Source organism: Cricetulus griseus (assembly GCF_003668045.3).
Source record: "Cricetulus griseus strain 17A/GY chromosome 1 unlocalized genomic scaffold, alternate assembly CriGri-PICRH-1.0 chr1_0, whole genome shotgun sequence".
Taxonomy (NCBI): domain Eukaryota; kingdom Metazoa; phylum Chordata; class Mammalia; order Rodentia; family Cricetidae; genus Cricetulus; species Cricetulus griseus.
The window spans coordinates 138,340,264-138,363,759 of NW_023276806.1; the positions used below are offsets into that span (position 1 = coordinate 138,340,264).

Sequence of the window (23,496 nt, forward strand, 5' to 3'; positions counted from 1 at the left end):
CAGCTTTTGCATATGGCATCTTCCTGCTTAGCACAAAAAAAAAAAAAAAAAAAAGTATTCCCAGGCTCTTTAAATTTAAATTGCCGTGCCCTTACACAGATTTCCCAGCCCACCCAGGAATATAAGTGTGATCTTAAAGATGGTAAATCAACTCCCCGCCCAGCTATTTTTCAATCCCAAAGGCTTCAGAGTGTGATAGCATTTGTGTGACATCTCTTTGCCCTTCCTGCCCCTCCCCAGATCACCAGATGCTGACTTTACTCCACCCCAGTGTGGATTTGAGGATGTGGACGCTGAGTGAATAGACACCCTTAAATGCAGATGACCTTGAGGAAGCTGTCTCTTGGGAGTGACAGTTCTGTTCATTCTGAAAACTTCAGCACAATGGGAGAACAGCCCAAACTGTACTGCACAGCTGTTTTGTGAATTCCCACTACTAAGCAGCATTTGAAAGAATTGCTCATGTGTGCTGCAGATTCCATGGAAGGGTATCAATAATATTTCATCTAAAACAGACTTGCTAGCATGTCGGCTTATTGATAAATTTATTATTAAAAGCATATGCAGAGGCTTCAGATAAATTTTACCAGTAATGAGTGACCACCACCCCTTTAAAAAGTGAGAACTAACCCATGATATTTGGCTTCAAAGAATCTGGCCTATGGAACATGACATTAAATATTCATCTATTTAAAAAGCTGAAAATGTCAAGGAAAGAACAAAGCCATCAAATGCTAGGAGGGCTCTGCGAAGAAAACGTCTTCGAACCCCAAGGTGAATCAGAAGAAGCAGACTCCCAAGCTTTGCCTACTGGTAATAATTACGGTTTATTATTACTGAAATGCCATAGGGGCGAGAAAGAGAATGGTGTTCATGCATTCCTGCCTTGACTTTAATTTTATTTTATATTTGGACAGACCTCATCATGCTGCCCTGGCTAGCCTGGAACTCATTTCGTAGGCCAAGCTGGCTTTGAAATCAGAGATATGCTTGCCTCTGCCTCCCGAGTGCTGACATTAAGGATCACCATGTACTTGGCAGGGACTCGTGGCCTGGCCATGGCAAAAATGGCTCTGGCAGGTCTTGCCTTTCTCCCCTATTCCTTCTTCCTTGAGAAAAATATTAAATTGCATTCCTAAAGCTAGCCTGCAAGGTCTGCTCCCCTGTCTGGCCACTTCCTCCCCCTGAGACTGACTGCCAAGGTCCAGCTAAAAGAACTGAAGTCTAGCAATCAAAAGCCCCCTTGTGGTCACCCTAATTAACCTGTCTAATCAAAATTAGGCACCTCATCCTAACACAGGGTTTCCTCATTTACCTTTATAAACCACCGTTTTCCTGTGGGCCACATCTGTCTCCTCTCTATCCAGAGGCAATCCTTTGTCCTTCAGGACAAACACCCCTTCTCCATCTCCCCTGTTCCTTTCCCCTTCTCCCTTGTCCTCTATCTCTTGTCTCTGTCTCTTTTTCCCTGCCCTCTGTTCCTCTGGGGCAAGTAAATCTCCTTTGTGCTGAGAACTTGGCCTTGAAATGTCTTGTGCAAAACACTGTTCCCTTCAACAGGATAAGAGGGGCAAGATAAATAATCAACACACAGGACTCAAATGGACCAATGATGCTTTTTCTTTTCATCTCTGTTAACTGGTCCAGGTAGAGCTGCTTTGGAGCTATTTCTTTTCATCTCTGCTAACTGGTCCAGGTAGAGATGCTTCAGACTGCAAGCAACAAAAACATCCAATGAGCTGTGGCTTACCAGCTTGAAATAACATTTATTATGTTCATGGGCCTATAATGGGGGAAGGTCTTTGAGAAAGACTGCTTTTCTGTTTCCCTTTGCATCCATGAGGGTACCTTGAAGTCCAGGGATTGGCATTCTCTGCAGGCTAGCACACTCCAGTTTGACAGTTCTCACTAGGAAGCCTCAGAGGGATGGATACTGGTACAGCTGGTGCTCCTCTGCCACCTCTACCTCTCTGTGGCCCCACATGGTTTCTCCAACTTCCAATTTCCATGTAATCTAACTTCTAGCATGTCAGATCAAGGATCCCAGGACACATGTAAAAGAAAAGGATGAGGCAGAGACTGTCACCTGGGAAGACCCAGCGCTAGATTCATTCAGTGTTGTGTCCACTGGATTCTGTTTGCTGAATGAAAGCCGGAGGAGCTGGCCTGTGTTCCAGAGAAGAGACCAGAGTTATTATTTTTCAATGAAAGAAAACCAAATAATTTGTGGCAATGCAATGAAGGGGAAAGTGGTCCTGCAGAATGTGGGACTCCATGATATGGGAAGTATGGTCTTCTGTAACTATCTGTTGATTGGCTTGCAGGGTTTTGTTGTGTTTGATTTTAAGAAAAGCGTCTCATTATGTATCCCAGCTGGACCTGGAACTTGGGCTCCTCCTGCCTTGGTCTTTTAAGTATGGGGATTACAGGCATAAGCCACCACACATAGTTGGTGTGTGCTAGCATTTTTGGATGACTCTATTGTCTCAAAGTTGCAAGATGAGTACGGTAGCTGCAGATGGCATGGCTATGTCCAAGACTAAATGGAGTGGAGAGAACAGTGCCAACAGCTCCCAGCCCCTGGATCTGGAAATAAAAAAAAAAAAACCCTGCAAACACTCCAAAGCAGAACTTGGCATTTCTCTGTTGGCCAGAAAGCTGTTGTAAACTTATGCTTTGCTCTGGGAGAGGCTGGAACCCTAAAAGCTTAACTTCCTCATTTGGTATTGCAAATGTCAGCAAAGGGCCAGGAATGGCCAGTGGCTCACCTAAGTCACACAATTCCACCCCTCCAAAGCTCCACATGCTCCACGTATGAGCACATCAGAACCACACGCTCGCAGGGAAGCCGAACCTCAATAAGTCGCTTCTCCACAGCCAAGGTCAATGAGATGACCCAATATGGTCAGCCCACGAGATGTGCACCCACTAATGAGGAGAATGTCTTCCAAGCACATATTTGCAAGAGCTAGACTCAGACCTAGATGGCTCCTTTGCACAGTTTAAACAGAAAGTAGAATTGACTTGCCACACAGACATATGCCCACAAGGCAGGGAGGGCAAGAAGCCAGACCACTGCCTTTGGAGGAAACAGTAAAGCAGATCACCTTGGGTTCAGAGACCCAGGGCCTAAAAATACTCTGGACAGGAGGAGAAAAGGAAAGGTCACCTTGTAAACCTCACCCAGATTTCCTGCCTGATCCTAGAGTACCTCCCTCTTTGTGGCTTCTGTAATTTACTATTAAATAGAAACAGAAAAATACTGTGAGTTAGGGCACATTTTGTAACCCGTTTTCAGTGAGCATTCCAAGTTTGGCTTTAAGGTTTTATCATAGTGGGCTTTAAAAAAATGTTTTTCTTTTCCTCCCAAGAAGCACAGCATTGCCCATGTTTGTCATTCACAGTAGACTCTCAAGAATAAAGAGAACACTTCTGTGGGTGTTTTTTCTAAAGATGTGGTTCAAACAAGTGCTCATGGATTAGCCCAACAATAGCTAAATTGAAAAATGAGATAACTCTAGTGGGTTGCTGACTTGGGTGATGTCTGGAACTCTCTCTCCGAAGTATGTCATGAAAGCAAAGAAAGTTGAAGTGAGGAAAGAATGTGATCACAATGAGAATGTAAGGACAATCCCAAGCTATGTCTTTCGTAGATATGAGAGAATAAATAGCTCCTGAATTATGTGAGAGGAAAAATAGGAACTAGTTAAATTTTTACCCTTTAAGATGGAAGAGTTGTAACACAGGGGATTGAATAATTGATACCAAGTGACATCATTAAACAATCAAGCAAGCATCCAGACACCTGTAAGAATTCCATTGTTTAGTTTGGAATAGCAAGTTATATAGGTCTTTATTTTAAACAATGGATTATTTGATCTATTACAAAACAGACTCTTAAATTCCTTCAGTACATACCATGGAAGCTAGCATCTTTTTATCATTTATGAGCCAGTACTGTTTTCAGTGTTTTCTTTCATGTAAGAATTTCAATTAAGAACCAAAGAAAAGGCATACAGAGATCCTGACCCCACGATTCTCATTTATAATTCAAAAGTATAATCAGGCCATGATGACTTTTGTGATACCTTCACAGACCATAACAAAAACAATAAATTTGAACTTTTTAAAATTAAAAATACCAATTTAGAGACCTACTTGAAGACACTTCAATTATTCACAAGCCACCCAGCAATATTTTAAAGTACAGAAACTATCGTCAACTCATCTGTAACTCTGAAAATCGAGTTCTGTAGTCCCAGAAGCAGCACTATGCTCATACAGCATTTAAATGAACTGTTAGCATCACTTGCAAACCCATACCTCTTCATTTATGACAGTATCTCTGAGGCAGAAAATTTCTCACAGTTACTGCCAACAAGAAATTCCCACTGGGCTTTGAGTGAAAAGATAGGTGGAAAGACAGAGAGTTCCCATAGAACACCAGTCTGCTTCTATCCTGCAGAGGCTAACACAGATGGAGAGCCAGGGTTGCCCACCCCTGCAGCACATGTCAAAGAGAACAAGCATGCTGGTGGTAATATGGTAAATGAGCCGGCAATCCTCAGCACCTCCATTTCCTCAATGACCAGTCTTGCCAGAAGTAAAACTCAACAACAAATGATTCTCTTTGCTACAACATGCTCGAATTCCTCAATGCTAGAAGTTCTTGGAAATGCAGGGAACATCCACTGAGTTTAGATCCATGAGCACTTCAAAAGTGTCCATTACCAGATGCCATGCTGGTGTCAGATGGACAGGTGCAGCCTTAGGAGTGAGCTGTCTGAATTCATACCCCAGCTCACCCCCACTCACCACCTACTCATAAACATCCAACAGGTTCCTCGCCTCCCTCAGCCCTACCTGCTTCTTCTACAGTAGCTTAACAATCACCACTACCATCACTACCATCGCTACCACAACTACCAATGCCACAGCAGGGTTGCTTGTACTTCTTTCCCCAGGTAAAGTAGGGAGAAAAGAAACACATACAGATGACGGTCATTTTTGTGCTACTGTAGCTGGACTTCAGAAGACATGCATTTAGCTCCATGTAGGATTCTCGGTCCTTGAGCCCAGAGTAATGAGCCCAGCTAGCCAAAGAGAGAGAGGTATGACACAGGAAACAGCTTGAGCAGAATCATGGGGAGGGGCACACTGCACAAGGGAACAGGATGTGGCTTTCTGTTTTGAGACATGAAGTTCATGATGGGGAAAGGTCATTTGAGGCTTCTAAGGAAGGTGACTACTGGGTCATAGGAGGCCCGATAGGACACGGTGTGAGCAACCAATTCCTTTCTGTAGATCAAACTTCATAAACCAGGTCTTAGTACTTTCTAGAGATACGTCATACGATGCTCCTCAGCTTCCCTCAAAATAATAGCTTAACTACCATCTTAACTACCATCCCCTCTTAATGTTCTGCGTGCACACGTTGACATAACTGTAGGCTCTGTGAATTCCTGAAGTAACAGTACTGTGTATGTCAACTCAGCCTAAGACTCTAAAAATAGATTCAACTTCAGGACATCATTGCGATTGGAACGCTGGAGGAGAGCCAGCCAGGTCTTCACCTGAATAAGAGCTGGACAGTTCATCTTAGGAGACTCTTTCACTCCAGCTACAGAGGTAGGTTTTTCAAGAGCAGGCCAGAGAACATAGGTGAGATACTGATGACCCAGCGCAAAGGAGACAGAATAGATTCAAAAAGAGAAGCCACTAAGTGTTGTTGATAAAAAGTAAAGTGAAGGAGACAAAATTCTCTACAGTGGCACCTTGAGTTCTTGAATAAGTCAAAAGAATAGCAATGTCACTGTTACAAATAGAATCCAGAAAAACATGATTGGGAGAAGGAGATGGAGGAGGGAAAGATGAAGGACTTAGTTTGGAGCATGATAACATTGAGCATCCTTGGTACTCTCAAGTGAAATAAATAACAGGCAGAAATTAAGTCCAGGGAGGATGCTTCAGCCTTAATCTAAACCAGAGTCACATGACAAGCAATTTTCAGCTCTTTTTACTTAAAATATCAAAGTTAATTTAACATTCCATAATGCATTCCATTATTTTTTTTCTTTTGGACTAGAAGCTTCATGTATACATACAGGGGCTGCATCCATTTTATTCACTGCTCCATCCCCAGGCCTTGAACACTATTGGATCATTGGAGGTCCCTGGTAAATAGTGTTTTTAATAAACAGATAAACTTCTGAAGAGAACCGCTAGGCCTGGACACTCTTAGGAATCTGCCAAAGCTTATGGTTCTGAAACAATTCTTCTAAAATCTACAGAACACAAACAGAATTTTAGGTGTGGATAAAAGGCTTATACTAGCATAGTTAACTTAGAGCTTACCAAATATACTTATCCCATTGGTTACCCATTCTCATGGATAAGTGGGTTTTTTTTTTCTTGCACACCCTCTTTGGCCTCAATATAGGACCATGTCAAGGAATTGGACATTCAGTTCAGGCTGACACGTTTTTATACAGATAAGCCCTCGGGAGTTTTGAAGAAAGCCCCATATACTCACAGTTCAAAGATTCCACACAGGTTTGCCCATGGCAGGGCTAAGGAAAGGCTGTCCTGCAGGCTGTTCCCATGGCCAACCTAGAACATCAGGACCTCCCTCACCTCCCTCTGCAGAAACAGTCTACAAGAGCTGGTGATGAAGCAAAGAAAGCTCCCTGCTCAGTGTCGGAGCTCCCCAAGACATTCCCTGGGATCGCACAAATCAGGGTGGTCAGGACAAAAGAAGACAATGGGCAGATGCTAGGACACTTGTAGGACATATTGTCTTAGCAATATGTCAGGAAGCATCTCTCTCATCACCATTGTATTCATAGTAAGTGAATGGAGGAAAGAGAGAGAAGGAAGAAGGGAGACAAAGGAGAAGATGGAAGGGAGTACCTGTGTTTTAACACACTTCTGTGATCCCAGCCCTCAGGACGATGAGGCAGGAAGATCATGAATTTGAGGTCAAACTGGACTACATAGCAAGACCCTGCTGAGACAGAGCGGGGAAAGGGGCTTAAGAAGACTGTGTTCATCAACCTGGGCATTTTCCTCCATACAGATTTACTGGAGCATGCTCCTGATGAAGCATGAAGTCGCCAGTTTGACTAAACCTCAACAGGCCTTTATGGCTCTCTACCATGCCCTCATGTGACAAACCAGAAAGCATGTATACAGCACTTCTCCTGCATGCAGACTATTACAGTTGTTCCCAGGGAAATAATTGTGTTGTGATTTATGTCACAACACTGAAATGTTACTTGTGCTTTAAAGAAATCCTGTTCCAATTTATCATGCATCTGCTTAAAAATGAACAAAGTGAGTTTGTCACTACAAAAAAAAATGTGGACTCATGTTTATGAAACTACTTCTAGCTGGGGTTTGGATAGCAGACAGAATTACCCAAGAGGGCCACTAACATAGTAGGCCCTTTCCAAAACACCCCTGTGATGCCAGATTCCCTCCATATACTCCGACAAAGTCAACATGTCATGCCAGACCAACGCAAATGTGTCTGTAAAAACCTTGCAGCCTTCTCGGCCACACATTAAAGAGAACTTTAAAGCCATCAGAAAAGAGTGACAGGTATTTGTGACTCATGAAAGGGTCACAGTCACTGGCCTGGATTTAAGAAAAGATAATACTGATATAAAAATGTTCAGCTAGATTATGAAACTACACTGGTGTGGAGATTTGAATGATGAGAACTGAACTCAAAAGCAAGATAACTTTTTGGCATTAACATAATTCCCCATCTGTTTTTCCCTCTTGAGATGTGTTCTTCTCACTCTGGGAAAGCTTGAGATTGGAATCCCTGTCCCTTGTTTTCAGAAGACTAAAATAACAGTAGGCTCCAGTTCAACCTGAGGGAAGAACACCTCTTTTCTAAAATAAAACTCTGAATTGGTGGAGGAATCAGACTCCAAGATCTCATGTATTCTCTCATATCCCCAAGGACACAGCAGGACCTGATTGATGCTGGCTGCCGATGCACCATGGGGTGAAATGTTAGGAGCTGGAGAGAGGCCCCATTAGCAAAGTGTTCACACAAGAGTGAAGACCTGACTTCAGTCACCAGCAACCACATAAGCTGGCCATTTTGACACACAATGTGTATTCATCATCTCAGTAATGGGAGGCAAGGACAGGAGGACAGCTGGGGCTCTGCACCCCTCAGAATGACACACATAAGCACAGACCATCTTGAGAAGACCAGAGCAAGTGTCATTCAGAGATACGATAAGGGGGCCAACAAGAGAGACCTCCATACACCGCAAAGCTCCACTGGCAAGGGTACCACACTCAGTACATGACTGCAGTGAGGCTGCATCCTCAGAGAAACTAGGCGAGTTCAAAGAAGAACCTAAAGCAACGGCACAGGGATGAGATTAGCATTAATAATTCATATGTAATTATGTCACTTAGAAATCACAATATAATGTGGCATCTGGGTCATTTCTATCACAGTTAACAAGTCATCCATAGTTTACTTTTTAAACTTCTGGTGCCTACACAATAACCCTATATTCAACAGCTACTCTTATTTTCTTCATTTTGTCAATGAGGACTAAGTGAAAGGAAGATGAAGCAACTCATCCAAGTCATTAATGAGGGGCAGAGCTTCTCTTTACCATGGTACCTCCTAGGAGGGCAGCTGCATCAAGATGAAAGATGGGTATCTCCTTCCCAGCAACCTACTGTCAGAAACTCATTGGAGCAGACATGAAGGCAAACTTTGTACTTTCTATGAGAAGTGTGTTGTTATGGAATAGTTGTGTACACCATAAAATTGTGTCTCTGCCTGATGAACCTTCTGATTGGCTTAATAAAGATCTGAATGGCCAATAGCTGCGCAGGAGAGGATAGGCAGAGAAGGAATCTAGGTGTGCCAATTTTGCCAGCAGACTCAGAGCAAGTCAGACATTCCATACTGAGGAGAGGTAACCAAGCCATGTGGCAAAACATAGATTTTAAAATGTGGGTTAATTAAGTTATAAGAGGTGGTTGGAAACAAGCCTAAGCTAACGGCCAAGCTTTAACAATTAAGACTAAGTCTCCATGTCATTATTTGGGGGCTGGCGATTCAAAGACAGTCTAACAAGATAGCCTGCCACATTGCATGGCCATAGAAATAGCCGCTGATGGTGATGTTCTGAATGAAGAGTGGAAGACCAAGGAGACGTGCAAAGGGGATATGCAAGTCTGTTCATAGTTCCATTGCGGATGCTAATCCCAGCTTGCTTATTATGAGAGAGAGAGAGAGAGAGAGAGAGAGAGAGAGAGAGAGAGAGAGGATATTCCTGGGCTGACAGATACTACTACGCCTCAGTGGGTGGGACCCAAAAGAGCCAGCAGGATCAGAAACTCCAAGCAGTCAAAAAACCCTTAAAGTTTAACATTCTCAACCTTTAATACAGTTCCTCATGTTGTGGTGACCGTCAAACCATAAAATAAATTTTTGTTGCTTCTTCATAACTGTACTTTTGCTAATGTTATGAATCATAATATAAATATTTTATTTGTTTCCCCAAAGGTCTTAGGTAACCCCTGTGAAAGGGTTGGTCAGCCTTCAAAGGGGTCATGACCCACAGGTTAAAAACCAACTGCTGAAGGTAAGAAGCTAAAGACCAAAGCATCCAAGATTTAGTATTCCACGTGTCCTGCAATGCAAACACCAGCATGCTGCTCTGAACAAACAACACACTAAGAAAAATGAGGAGGCTGCAGAATATGCTAAACTTTTGGGCAATCAAATGAAGGAAACCAAAGGGAAAAAAAAAAAAAAACACCAGGAACAGATTGCCAAGACACATAGGCTATCTGTCCTCACTGCACACTTCTACAAGTCTGAGTTCAGACAAAAATAAGAGTCTTTAAGAGTAACAAATAAGCAATCAAACCTTGACAAAAAAGGGGGGGTGCTTCGATTAAAACCCAGATGGCATGGTGCCAGTGTCTATCAACAGCTTTCCAGGCTGGAATTAGGACAGCAGACTACTTAGGACGGCTAAGGCATTATCACCAGCTGGAGCCAGGGCTGATGCCGAATAGCTGTGAGCAAAGGTCTTTAACACCCTTTTTTTTTTTTTTCAGAGAACCAACTGACTGTGGAGGCTGGGGCTGGGGCTGGGGCTGGGGCTGGGGCTGGGGTTGTTGGTGACAATTAGATGATGGCCACATAGACACAAGCAGAATGGAAAGAGATCCCTCTTATCTTGTGCTTTTTTGTCTTCACTATTAGTTCTGTTGAGTAGTGTCTCAGTCTGCTAGAGCTGCTATAGCAACACACCGTAGACACACCGTAAATAACAGAGACAGATTTCTCATACAAGATGGAGGTACCAGCAGATGTAGTCTGGGATAAGGGCCCGCGTTCTCATACACAGCTGTCATCTCAGTCTACTTTCACCCAGAGGATGGGGTGAGGATTTCTCAGGGCTCTATTACAGAAGCATTAATCCTACTCATGAGGGCTCCATGTTTATGACCCACCATTGCCTTGGGAATAAATACTTCAACCAGTGGCTGTGAGAGGAACACAGACATTCAGACTATGGCAGACAGGTGATAAACCCTTTTTCAGATAAGAAGACTGAGATTCAAAGGGGTGACAAAATTTGGATAAAAACTCTAAACAGTAGAGGGGAGAATGGGCCTCACATTTTCTGGTTCCAAGATGGCAGCTGTAGAATTCACAGCAGGTGATTTGGGGAGTAACACAGCAGAGTGGTTAACAGTATGAGCTAGGCGACCAAAATTCAGGTGCTCTAATTTCCTTACATCTTTCAAGAGTAACTAACGTCCCTGGGGCTACCATCCTCCTGTACAAAATGGGCTTAGTAATAATAACCAATATCTAACTCCAGGAATTGCTTTGGGAAGTCAACAAAGCCATTCGTATGGAAACAATGGACAGAACACCCATGTACACAGTGGGGGCTCAGCAATCAGTAGCTGTTTCAGTAGGCATTCACGTCTATGTCCTGCTGAGCAAAGGCAAGGCTCAGAGTTCACCCAGATCCTTCTCCCAAACCATTTTATCTCTTCCTTCTGTAAGGGAACATCTGTGCTAAATGAAACATTGACATTTATTTAATCTAGAGCCTAGAATCCCAGCACTCAGGAGGCCGAGGTAGAAGGGAAGGTTGTGAGTTTTGGGGCTATGTCCTGAGACCCTGTCTTTATAACATAACTCTCTAACAAATGAGAGAGAAAGAGAAAGAGAGCACTAGCATATTATGTGAGTTGCCTACAGCTAATTTTTAGCTAGTTACAGGCAAATAATTTACTTGCAATCTATATTTAAAAAAAATGTTGACATGAGATAGAAAAATACAAAAGAAGTTAGGACACCACCAAGAAACCCTCCAAACTAAGGTGTGACTTGATGGGGAAGGCAGCTCATGCCGCACCCCTGTTGGCATGAGCAAGTGGAGTGAGGGGGCCCTCCCTGGGAAGCAGGAAAGGTTTGCTTTAGTCCCCTATCATCTCATCCCTACCCTGCGATATTGTCTGTAGTGAACAAAGGAAACCCAAGCCTAGGAGATACACAGAGAAGTTAACCAAAGGCTAGCCACTAGTATCTTGGAAAACATATGGTATATATAAGATTAGTTCCAGGGCAGGGTTGGAAGGGAAAGAAAACAAAGTCTTTGATAGCCTTTGACTGGGGTGCCCTCACTGGCTTGAAAACTAGCTCAGAGTTGAGTAAAATGAACAGTGGGCATTGGATGGGTACAGAAACTAGAGAAAGTGCGGGACTACAGAGGTTCAAAGCGTCAAGAATGAGGTTTAGGGGAGAACAAATGTAGGCAACACACATTTAGCCAAGAGTGTCTGGCTTTTGCCTCAGCCCTCTGTATTTAAGAGCTGCTCTCAAGGGCAAAATCAACTTGTGTCTACTATATTGAGAGGTGTGTGTGTGTGTGTGTGTGTGTGTGTGTGTGTGTGTGTGTGTGTGTGTGTGTGTGTGCGTGTGTTCCTCAGGCAGTGGGAAATGTGGTGGGTGGGACAGTGACAAGGCAAGGCAGTTGAGGACTAAGGAGCAGGAACTCCAAACTGAAGTGCAGGTCCACCTGCTACGAATTCATTACACCCAGTTGCTGTTAGCTCAGTGCCAAGGCTGCATCTTTTAAGAGAAAAACTGCATTTGGGAAATAGTTGCCAAAACTCACTCAAAAGAAAAAAGGAAAGAAAAGTTTAGAATTTTGTGTATTTCTTTGTTTGGTTTGGTTTTATATGTTTCTGTGGCTTTTTTAAATAATTTGTATGAGTGATTTGCCTGCATGTGTATCTCTACACCACATGTATGCCTAGTGTTCGGTGAGTCCAGAAGAGGATGCTGGGTCCCTTGGAACAGGAGTTACAGATGGTTGTGAACCCCCAACATGGGTGCTGTGAACTGAACCCAGGGCCTCTGTCTAAGCAGTTAAATGTTCTTAACTGCTAATCTATTTCTCCAGCCCCAGTTTTATGAAGCTTTGGGACATGGCCTCACTCTGTAGCCCAAGATGGCCTGGAACTTGATAGGTAGACCAGGCTGGCGTTTAATTTGCATTAATACTCCAGTATCAGTCTTCCGAGAGCTAGGTATTTCAATTATAAAATGTACATTACCACATCTGGCTGAATTTGTGGGGCACTTTCTGTTCTGTTTTTCATTGTTGCTGCTGCTCCTGATGGTGTGGAGGGTATGTGTGTGTGTGAGTGATATTGGAGTGGGAAGGGTGCGCTGTGGCACATCTGTAGATCAGAAGACACGCTGAAGGCTCAGATCTCTCCTTCCATCGGAGCTTCTGGGGATTGAACTCTGGTAGTCAGTCTTGCACTCCTACCCTCTGCACCAAAGCTTGTCCAAGGTTGTTTTTTAATCACTTATCTTATTAAAAGAAATCAGTTGAACTCATTTGATATAAATACATGCACTGAATAATTATCAAGCGAAGAAATCACTCCAAGATCTCACAGATTCTCGTTGATTAAAACCAGCATTCTAGCCCTGCCTTTCTATGGTTGTTAAGTACCCATGTCATGTTAAGTGGCTCACTGCTTGCAGGAATTTGCATTCTGCCTCAAAGCAGCACTTGGTTCAAACACTGTGTTAGTCAGCATCCCTTCGCTGTAACAAAGACCAAGATGATCAACTTACAAAGAGAGGAGGTTTGTTTTGGTTTATAGTTTTGGATGTCCTAGTCCATGACAGCTTAGCCCTATTGCTCCTTAGCCTATGGGGAAGCAGGCCATCACGGCAGGAGCATGTGGCAGAAGTCTGTTTTGATAAATCTTTCCGCCAACCACTTGAGTTCTGCCCACCATGTGGATGGCCAAAATAATACATTTATATTATATTAGGCACAAATGCTGCTTGGCCAATGACTAGGATTTCTCATCTGCTAGCTCAGTCTTAATTGTCATAAATCTATAAGACTTATCTTATCGGACACCTTCCGCTGGCGTCCTCATCCCCGGGATCACATGGTGTCTCAGAGCAGAGAGCAGGAGGAAGAGCAAAGGGGAAAGGGACCACTTCCTGCTTGTCCTTACTTAAATATGAGTCTCTCTGCTATGTCACTTCCTGTCTGGATCACCACTTTACTACATTTCCTAGAATTCTCCTTGACTCCTAGTCCCGTCTAACTTTCTGCCTCATTGGCCAAACAGTACTTTATTCAACAATCAATAAAATGAACATATACAGAAGTACATTCCCCATCAGAAGTCCCAGCCTGTAAGCTAACAGGAGGAAGAGAAAAGCTGAGCATGGTGCTTGCAGCACTGAGGAAACTGAGTCAGGAAGAACGAGAGTTCTAAGGCCAGCCTGAGCCACATAGCAAGATCCTCTGAGACAGACAAAAAGAAAGAGAGGGTGGGGTGCTGGATACCCAGAGTCCCCTTCAAGTACGTGCTCACATTGATGTGAAACACTCCCACCAGGCCTCATCTCTGAAAGGCTCTACCTTGTACCAAAACCACCAGGCTGGGAACTGAGCCTTTAATGCAAACCTTTGTAAGACACTTCAGAGCTAAACTATGGTCAATGTAAAGCAAACATGAGTTCATATTGATAACCAAAGCTTCAAATGGTCACCTATAATCCCAGCACTCAAGATGGTGAAGACAGTGAAGTAGGATTATGAGTACAGGGCCAACCTGGGCCATGTGGTGAGAGCTTGTTATTGCTATTCTTTGAAACAGGGTATGTGTCTGTGTGTGTGTGTGTGTGTGTGTGTGTATGTGTGTGTGTGTGTGTGTATGTGTATGTATGTATGTGTACAGACTACCCACTGATACCATCAGCTGCTAAGTGGTACACTAAAATCAACCTCAGAGATCATAAATCTTCCTGGATATTTTCCCAAAGAAAGGAACAAGTGTTATGGGGGAAAAGAAATTGCCCAAAGTTGTAGAAAAATGGTGAATTACAGACTGCCTTTCAGTCTGCATGCATACTTCCTCTCAACAATGATACACACCTGTCCACAAGTGACTCCCACATCAATGTTACAATCCGTTGCCTGCATGCTTGAGCCCCCAGTTCTTACACCCATCATGATGAGTTTGGTGGTCTGCTCAGCTGGCCACTTGCAGCCTTGTGAAGACATCTTTGTGAGGGCTTCCTGCTCTTGTCTATGTCCTCATACCTTCTGGGACTTGCCTCATGCTTGTCTGCCTTTACTGAACACAAAGAAACCCTTTATCAGCCTTTATCTCCCTCACATTTTTTCATGGTTACAATTTTAGGATGGAGAACAACTGCTAATGTTTGTCTGGGAACTGTTGGGTTTGCGGGGTTTTCCAGTTTATGTTTATTTTTGTTCGCTTATTATCTGGTTACAAATAGAGCTTTGGCCCATTGTGGTCATTTTGAAGAATTTGTATTTAGACATACACCCACAAGGATAGTCAAAGGGGCAATATTTTCACAATGAGTCTCATCAGCCTCTTCCATATTTTATAATCCTTAGCCACAACTGGTAAAATACATGAGAGTAATTGGAGTATAGCTTCAGTTCATTCTTGTTAGCCACCCTTGGCTAACAGCCATCTTTGTTATTCTATCAAGAAAAGCATGGCCAATGTCTCTTTCCACTTAAGTACACTAGGGAGGAAGCAGTAGCCAGACCCCCTACCTAGAAGACTGGGATTGGTACCCTTGTTAAAGAGATTATATCCCACCCTGTGGGATATAAGCAGAGAGAACCTCCATTGATATCAGGATCCCAGAGGTTGCAAGGTACAATAAAGGCCCATAGGGTGCAGCCATAGCTTGTGAGAAATGGAAGCTATTTCAACAGAGAAGACATGGGAATCCATCTGTATGTCTTACAAGAGACAGAAAAAAAAGGGGGGACCAAGAAGTGAGGGACAGCTGCCTCTTAGCCCTGTGAAGTCTGTCTTCTGCACAGGGACAAAAGGTTTATATTTCTCATGCTTGTATACTTCCCATACTGTATTGCTATTCTGTTCCTAGAACTGAAGCCAGGGGCTGGAAGGAGCAGTCTCCATATCCTCCTGAACAGGGATCTTTGCTTCAGGGAATAGCCAGCCAACTGACCCCCCCATCCAAGCAAGCAGGAAAAAACAGACCCACCATCTCTAGAAGCCAAAAGGCTTGGGAAACCAAGACTTCATGACCAACAACATCTACTAGGAAGATTCACGTGTAACACCTCTCATTGTTTCCTCTTGAAGCTTTGTCCTCCAGCAGTATATCCCAGTGTAATAAAGGGCAACTGTGTTGTTCTACTTGCTACTTACTGGTATCTGTACAGTCAACACAGAAACCATCACACATTCTTTCAGATCCTGAAGAAATATTTCCAAATTCCATGCACTCCTCTTTACTCCTGCTACTATGGCCCTTTCTGGTCATCCCTCAGATGGACTGCTGCAAGAAGACTCCCGATTCCCGTTGCTTCTGCTGGCCTGCACTCCTCCAATCCCCCTTTAAAGCAAAAGTTGAATCAGACCATGCTTTACAATCTCCTAAAGCCCTCACATCTCATTGGAAGTCAAATATCCAAATTGCTCACACTGATTTGCATCTACCCTGCCTCGTCCAGTACTGCCTCCATGACCAACTCTTGGACTAGTCTCCCTTGAGTCTTCATCCTTGGCCACAAATGCTCTTCTCCCAGGCAGCCACATTCATACTCCCTTTTTCTTTTAGGCTTCTGGTCAAATGCCATCTCAATCAAGTGCTTACTGACTATAGTAGGACTTCATCTCAGATGATCCCCAACAGCCCCTACCCTCCTGGATCTCACACCATCATGCAGTCCCCAACTCTCGTGTAGCAGATGTCAGGTTGCTTCTAGTAAATAAATGATGCAATAAATGATGGCGCTCTACTTTGCAAATTAGCTTTCTGTCTTAGGAACATTGTTTCATTTTCTTCCTTGCTTTCTGATTGTGAGGGATACCAACCATCCCTCATGTGACCAAATAGAGATCAGCATGGCTAGCCATGGTGGAAGGCACCCAGCCAACAGTCAACAAGGCACTGAGTTCTCTTTGCCCAACAGCCAGCCATCACCAGAAGCCTGATGACTCTTCCACGCCAAATGCAACTTCCTGAGAAAACCTCAAGCAGAAAGACCACATTGGCAACACAAAGAAACTATCCCTAATTAAATGACCATTGCTTTCTGCCTGGCACCATCTCCAAACTATAGCACGCTATGGTTGTTGGTTTAGTTCCATCCCCATCTGGCTTGGTTCCTTTCCTGTTGCTGTGAGAAAATACCCTGACAAAAGCAATGTAAGAGAAAAAAGGTTTATTTTGCCTCTGCAGTCCAAAGAACAGACCTTTATGGTGAGGGCACAGCAAAAGCTTGAAGAGGCTGGTTATGTTGCATCTACAGTCCGGGGGAAAGAACAGTGAGTGGACGCATGCTAGTGCTCTGCTTGCTTTTTCCACATCATACAGTCCAGGATACCCTGTCCTGGGAATGGTCGCACCTATAATGAACATGGGTCTTCCTACATCAATTATCCTGATAAGACAATCTCTCACAGAGATAACCAAAGGCCCATTTCCCAAGATGATTCTAGAGTCTGCCAAGATAACAACTAGCCAGCACACACACACACACACACACACACACACACACACACACACACACACACACACACACACTGCTGTATCTCAGCACTCAGAGCACACCTGGCACAGAGTAGTACCTTTGAAAATGGTTGATGGATCTGTATACGAGGAGAGAGAAGCACTTTGCAAAGTGATGAAAACCCAGCTTCACTTGGACGTCTCTGCTCGTGTTAAATGAACAAAGCAGACAGTTTGTCTGATCTTTAGCAGGTTCTTAACAAAGTGTGGTCTCCCCTCCCCCAGGAGAAACTTAGATCAAACAACATTGGTATAGAAGAGTGTGATGTTCAAATAGTTATTTTCACAATTCTTGGCAAGGTAAAAAGGTACAGCTTGTTTAAATTCAGATGCAAGCATCATTTCTGTGGCTGTTTTCATTTTGGGTCTCATAACACTCATCGCCTAAAACACACACCCCACTTAAGAAGCTACCCCACCTTTGGCTTTCTGAATTATTCTGTAACTCCATCTCTCTTTGGCATTAAAGATGTAGATTTTTATCACAGAAGTTCTTTCAGACCTTTATGGGCTCTGAATTACATGCTCACTTTAAGAGTCATTCAGAGAAAAATAAAAATTAGTTCATCTGCCACTCTTACTGAATGGCCTCTTAAAGCCCCACTGTCTCCATAGCTGTAGCCAGACAATAAGATAATCCCCAGAGCAATGGGCAATTATTGCCATTTCAGAGCCACTGTGTGGTTGCCGCTGAAATGAAATCATTGGGTAGATCATCTTCAGCTATTATGGACCCGTGCCATTCCCTGGCAGGAAGCTGTGTAAGCAGATCGTTTCAGTAGAACAATAATGTTTAAAGCTTTAATAGTGGCCAGGCAATAGGAGCAATTTTCCTAACAGGATTGAGCTGAGGATAAACGAGATGTCTGACAAGCTACTCCGCTGTATGGTTATTTCCTGAGCCCACCGGGGACTCTGCTTTATTTATTGTCTTATTCTACAAGGAGCATAGCTCCTGTTACATGGGAGGCTCTCTGTGGATGTGTGTGGATTAGAAGGGTGAATAGGCAAATGAAAGAGTGATTGATTACAAGCTCCTGGGTGAAGGCTTCCTTGTCTTATGAACCACTCCGTCCTGGGTGGCCACTACTTTACTGAATCATCTCACTGTCTTCCATATCCACTGCCTTGAGGATGAATGGATATGACTGTCAAATCCTGGCCAGTCACTTCTCCAATGCATGGCATGGGTCCAGCTGCTTAACCATTGTCCCAAACTTTTATAGGCTTATTAAAAGGATCGAATTAGATACCTTAAAGTACCAGTAACTAGCACACATGGACAATCAGTACAGGATTGCTTATGAAAGCTAAGCATGTCTGTTGTCATCAACAAGAAGCAACCATGTGACCTGTTCTCTCTTGGCCAGTCTTGTCTCATATACCCCAAGTTTACTGTGGAGAAACTCAATCTACTTGTACTCTTCTGTTGGCTAACCCCTTTTACTTAAAATTTATTTTCCATTCCAAAAGTGCTCTCAAAGACGTCATACCCTTGAGATTCATAAGACCCATAAGTGGATGGTAGCAGACTCAAGAACTATCTTACAGATAAGGAACTTGATACCTAGACAATTAAATTCCTGGGGCTGGGAAGACAGTATGGTGGTGAAATACCTGCCAATGTAAGCATGAGGATGAATATGAGTTCAGAAACCCAGCACCCACATAGAAAGCCAGGAATGGCTGCCTGGGTCTAGAAGTCTAGTGGTGGTGGAGGGAGCTGCAACAGAGGCAGGTGGATCCTCAGAGCTCCCCAGCCATCCAGCGTAGCCAATCAGTGTGCTCTGGCCTCAGGGAGAGACCTTGTCTCAAAAAGTAAGGTGGGAAGTCATAGAAGAAAATAGCAGATGTTGACCCCTGGCCTCCACATTCATGTACACACATGTACATCTGTGTGCACATGTTTGCTCACATGCATAAACACATGTATGTGCCATACACACATATTCACAGACACATATATGAGAATTAAATCATTTATGTAAGATCATAATGACAGCAACGTGAGGGCCCAGGCTCAAGGGCAAAACTTTTCATTGCATTCTAGCAAGGGAATGGAGGCAGCCAAGCCAGCAAGCTAGCCCTAAGGCATCTCTTGACACAAACATTGTGTGTGAAGCCACCTAGGAAACATGAGATCCTTTGCAGGCAACCCTTCTGGACTCCTGAACTTTGAGTGTTTAAAGAGTGGCTAGCCCACAGTGCTCGACGGCTAAGGAAGGGACTCTTTGTAAAGCTTCTTTCATCTGTTCTACTAGAAGCTGAGTGCTTCCTGGGCCATGAGCACCAACAATTGCTGTGGGTGAGAGGAAACTTGAATTTGAGAGGTGTCTTCTGTATTCACAACTCAATCCTGTTTTATTCACCCTGTAGAGACATAGCCTTGTGACACCTAGAGGAGAGATCTCTAGAGCCATAATACTGTGTAGCTCAGCTTCCAACAAGGAAGAACAAAGGAGCAATGATTGCTACCTGCTATGTGCCAGCATTGTGCAGAGCCCATTTGTAAGTTTTTTCTTTCCGTTTAATACTTCAAACAATCCCCTTGTCCCGGGGATAGGGTATGCTTTCCTGACATCCACATATACAGTCTGTAAAACCTGCCTTGATTTTGTGCTGAGGGAGGATAAATACCTTGGGTTAAAACTGCTCAGTATAAGCCCATTTTCTAGTCACAAAGGAAGCATTGATGACAAGATAAGGCCAATAATTTTTCTGGGGATAATGAAAGTAACTCTCCTTCACCCTCCTGGAAGGTGTAGCAAACCTGAAACTGCAGGCCATTTTTTCACCTTTAGGTTGATGCTAACTTACGAAGGGCAAAGCAAAGGGATAAGGAGGAACTGATTCTTTGAAGATGTCACTAAACATTGAATCAAGTGACCCTAGAGTTTCCCTCTTGATCCTTAAATTTTCTCTTACATGGGAGAAATTGATACTGTTTATCAATGATTGTGAGCTTGCTTGGCATATAGCAAGCCCATTTTCTGTTACTGTAACAGCCTATCTGAGGCTAGGCAGCTTATCAAGAATAAAGAACTATTTAGCTCATTGCTTGGGAAGGCCAACGGCATGCACAGTTCTAGCATTGGCTCAGCTCTGGTGAATCCTCATGAAGGACGGCATTACAATGTCATAAGCATGAGGCAGAGATCACAATGGGAAACTAAAGAAGCACTGGGAATCACATGAGAGCTATTCATCCCTTCCAAGGATACATGCTCCAGTGACCTAATAACCTCCCAGAAGTCTCCAGCTCTTACAGGTTCCTCTGCTTAGACATCACCACACTGAAGATGGTGCTCCCAGCACACAAACCCTGAGGGAGAAGATCACATCTAAATCTCAGTAATGTTTTATTATCCAAGCCCTCTGGTAAGGCTGGGAAGCCACAACATTGACACCCAACCATAATGACACAAGGTCAGACTTCATTCCTCCTTGGTGAAACTGAGGGTGGGTGGTCAGGTGTGAGAGGGTGTTCTGCCATCAGCCAGTGTTCAGGCATCAGCTGGTGTTCAGGTGCAGGTGGGTGGGTGATCAGGCCTGGGTGGGTGTTCAGATATGTTACTCTGTTCTTCATGTTTATTTAGACCCCTGCTTCTTCTCAGTGATCACTGTGTTAGCCCAGTGTTTGCTCTCATCTCCATGGTCACTTGTGTGCCCTACCTAACTCATAGCCAAAGGAAGGACCATGGAAGAGTCTCATGACCCAGAGCCAAATGTGACACACACAAGACTTCTGCTCACATTTGGCAACACACAGCAGCAAGAATGACTAGGAAATGTCAGTGGCCATGTGCCCTACTCCATATCTAGTTCCACAAGAGGAAACCAAGCCATATGTACTATTACAGAGCCCACCTTACAGGGAAGCTACACTGGGCAAACTTGCCCAAATCACATGCCCAGTAAGTTGCAGAGCAAAGATTTGAAGCCCTGCTGCTCCGTATAACGTGTCACCCTTTCTTACAATCCCAGCTCTTAAAATTACGTTGGACACCATGGTCAGCATGCATCTCATAGGTTCCTATAAATAGATAACAAGCTGCCTGCTGAGCTCTCAATCACAACCCTTTTCTGCTCCTGGGGATGAGGTGCTGGGTCAGGGATTAAAGAGCGAACACCTCCAACCTGACACATAGAAGAGATCTGGGGATCACATGAGGTTAGAAGGGTTGCTACTGCACACCTATAGAATTGTCAAGAAGGAAAACAAGGTTAAAAGTGGAAAACATGCAGCCTGAAGAAAGAGAAATACAGCCACTAAAGTCAACAATGAAACAGGCAGAAAAGGGAAAGTGAGGACATAGTGCAGATAGGATGAATTTGGATCTTTTCAGACAGAACGAGTCAGATAATTTCTATTATTTAAAAAAAAAAATGTTGACTGAATTGGATTGGCAATTCATCCCCTTGGGGCAGGGACACAGATTCCATTCTTGTATCCTAAGTCCAGATACCAAAGTCCTCTCCACCAAGATGCTAAATAGTATCACTCTCTTGGCCATTTTCCTTTAATAATCCACATATAGAAATAAATACATTCTTTTCTTTTGTTACCTCATCTTCTGCATCTTGTATTTTTTTAACCTAGTAAAATATCTTGGTTATATTTCGATATGTATACATAAAAAGTATTGCCATTTTTATGACTACATCAGATTTCATTGTATAGGGTGTGATAATTAATTAATTCCTTGTTGACAAATGTTTACATCGTTTCAAGTCTTATGCTTTCTGCAACACTGTGAGCACTTCAGTCTCCCTATATAAATAAGTCTATAGAATAAAGTCCTACCATTGACTTTCATAAGTTAAAACATTAAATTAAAGCATTGCAATTTTGAAGGTTATTCCCAAATTACTCTTCATGAAGTTATACAAATTTATTATCCCACTGGCAACATGTGAGAGGATCCATCTCTCACCTTTGTGCACTCTTGATTTCCTTATCACCCAACCACGATGGTTCTCAACACTCGGGTCATGAGCCCTCTGGGGCCACCTGACCCTTTTATAGAGATCACATATGAGACATTTACATTACAATTCATAACAGTAGCAAAATTGGTTACGAAGGAAGTAGCAATGAAAATAACTTTATGGCTGGGGGTCACCACAACATGAGGAGTTGTATTAAAGGGTCACAGCATCAGGAAGGGTGAGAACTGCTGCCCTACAACATTAAAATGGTATCCGCTCAATTCTTATCTGCAGTATTATAAAGCTAGCTATTTTTTAATATGCTTAACAAATACATCCTCTTTTCTACGAATTTTACTTTGCACATTTTTCATCAGGCTGGTGGTCTTTTTCTTACTGACCGATGAGAACATTCTATACAAAAAGAAGATGAGATCTTGTTCATTAAATAAATGGTGAATGTTTTCTGATTTTAAATTTATCTAATGACTTTGTAATGGCCTTTTTAAAGATGTACTGTGTGTGTGTGTGTGTGTGTGTGTGTGTGTGTGTGTGTGTGTGTGTGTGTGTTGTGCATAGGTGCGAGTGCCCACAGAGGCCAGAAGGGGGTGTCAGAACCCCTGCAATTGAAGTATTGTGTGGTTGTGAGCCCACTGATGTGGATGCTGAGAACCGAAATCGAATCCTCTGTCAGAACAGGAAACACCCTTAGCGGCCTGTCAAGTCATCTCTCCAGTCCGGGTTACTTTTTGCATGGCAGAAAAGCATCCCCTTTATTCACTTTCTGGAGCATCGCTCTGAATGGAGGTGCTGGTGAAACAAGTCGAACCTTATTAGACAAGGAGAAATGAAGCACCACCCCGGAGGAACTTCATTCTTGGAGGTTTCTCCCTTTATTTGACATCATCACTAGCTGCTCTCTGGTGCTGAGACTGCCACAGAGCTCAGCCGGCTGAACACATTAAAATCATTCCTCATGACCTCGGCAGTCAGAGTCCGAAGGAAGACAGGCTTCCTGCCGCTTGGCTTCCTGGCTGGAACAGAGAGAAATGAATGCTCTGAGGGCCCCCAGAGAATGCGGCTGCCACATCAGTTTTGCTTCTTTCTGAAGCTACCTCCTCCAGACAATCCAATTACAAGAGTCCGAAGAATCGGCCTACGGATGACTTGGTAAATGAACCAGGAAAGAAAAGAAAGACAGGGGTAAATGAGTAACAAAAGTGACATAGCAAGTGGGTCTTCCACACAGGACCCAGACTGATTCTGCCTCAGGCCGGCAAGGGTCCTTTCTCGAATGAGGAAGGAGGAGGAGCCCCTTTTCAGAGGATCAAGCAACAGGGGATTTCTGGACACCGGAGATTGGGGCATACAGATGTGGTGGTGGGAGGGGGTGATGCTTCTGTTGAAGGCTTAGGAAGAAAAGTACACAA

General features: G+C 43.5%; 1 long non-coding RNA gene across 3 annotated transcripts in view; it reads right to left on the minus strand.

Moving 5' to 3' along the window:
* Positions 1-740: 740 nt before the first annotated feature.
* The window catches only part of LOC103158872, a 74,269-nt gene continuing 51,513 nt past the window's right edge, over positions 741-23,496 (minus strand). Inside the window, exons 4-6 of one of the 3 annotated variants that reach the window (XR_004771785.1) lie at positions 14,487-14,688; positions 1,849-2,021; positions 741-1,712 (exon numbers count right to left, since the gene is read on the minus strand). This is a non-coding gene — a long non-coding RNA (uncharacterized LOC103158872). Of the gene's footprint in view, positions 1,713-1,746; positions 2,022-14,486; positions 14,689-22,720; positions 23,101-23,496 lie in introns of those variants that run through there. The other 2 variants (XR_003480504.2, XR_003480503.2) reach the window with 2 other exon arrangements.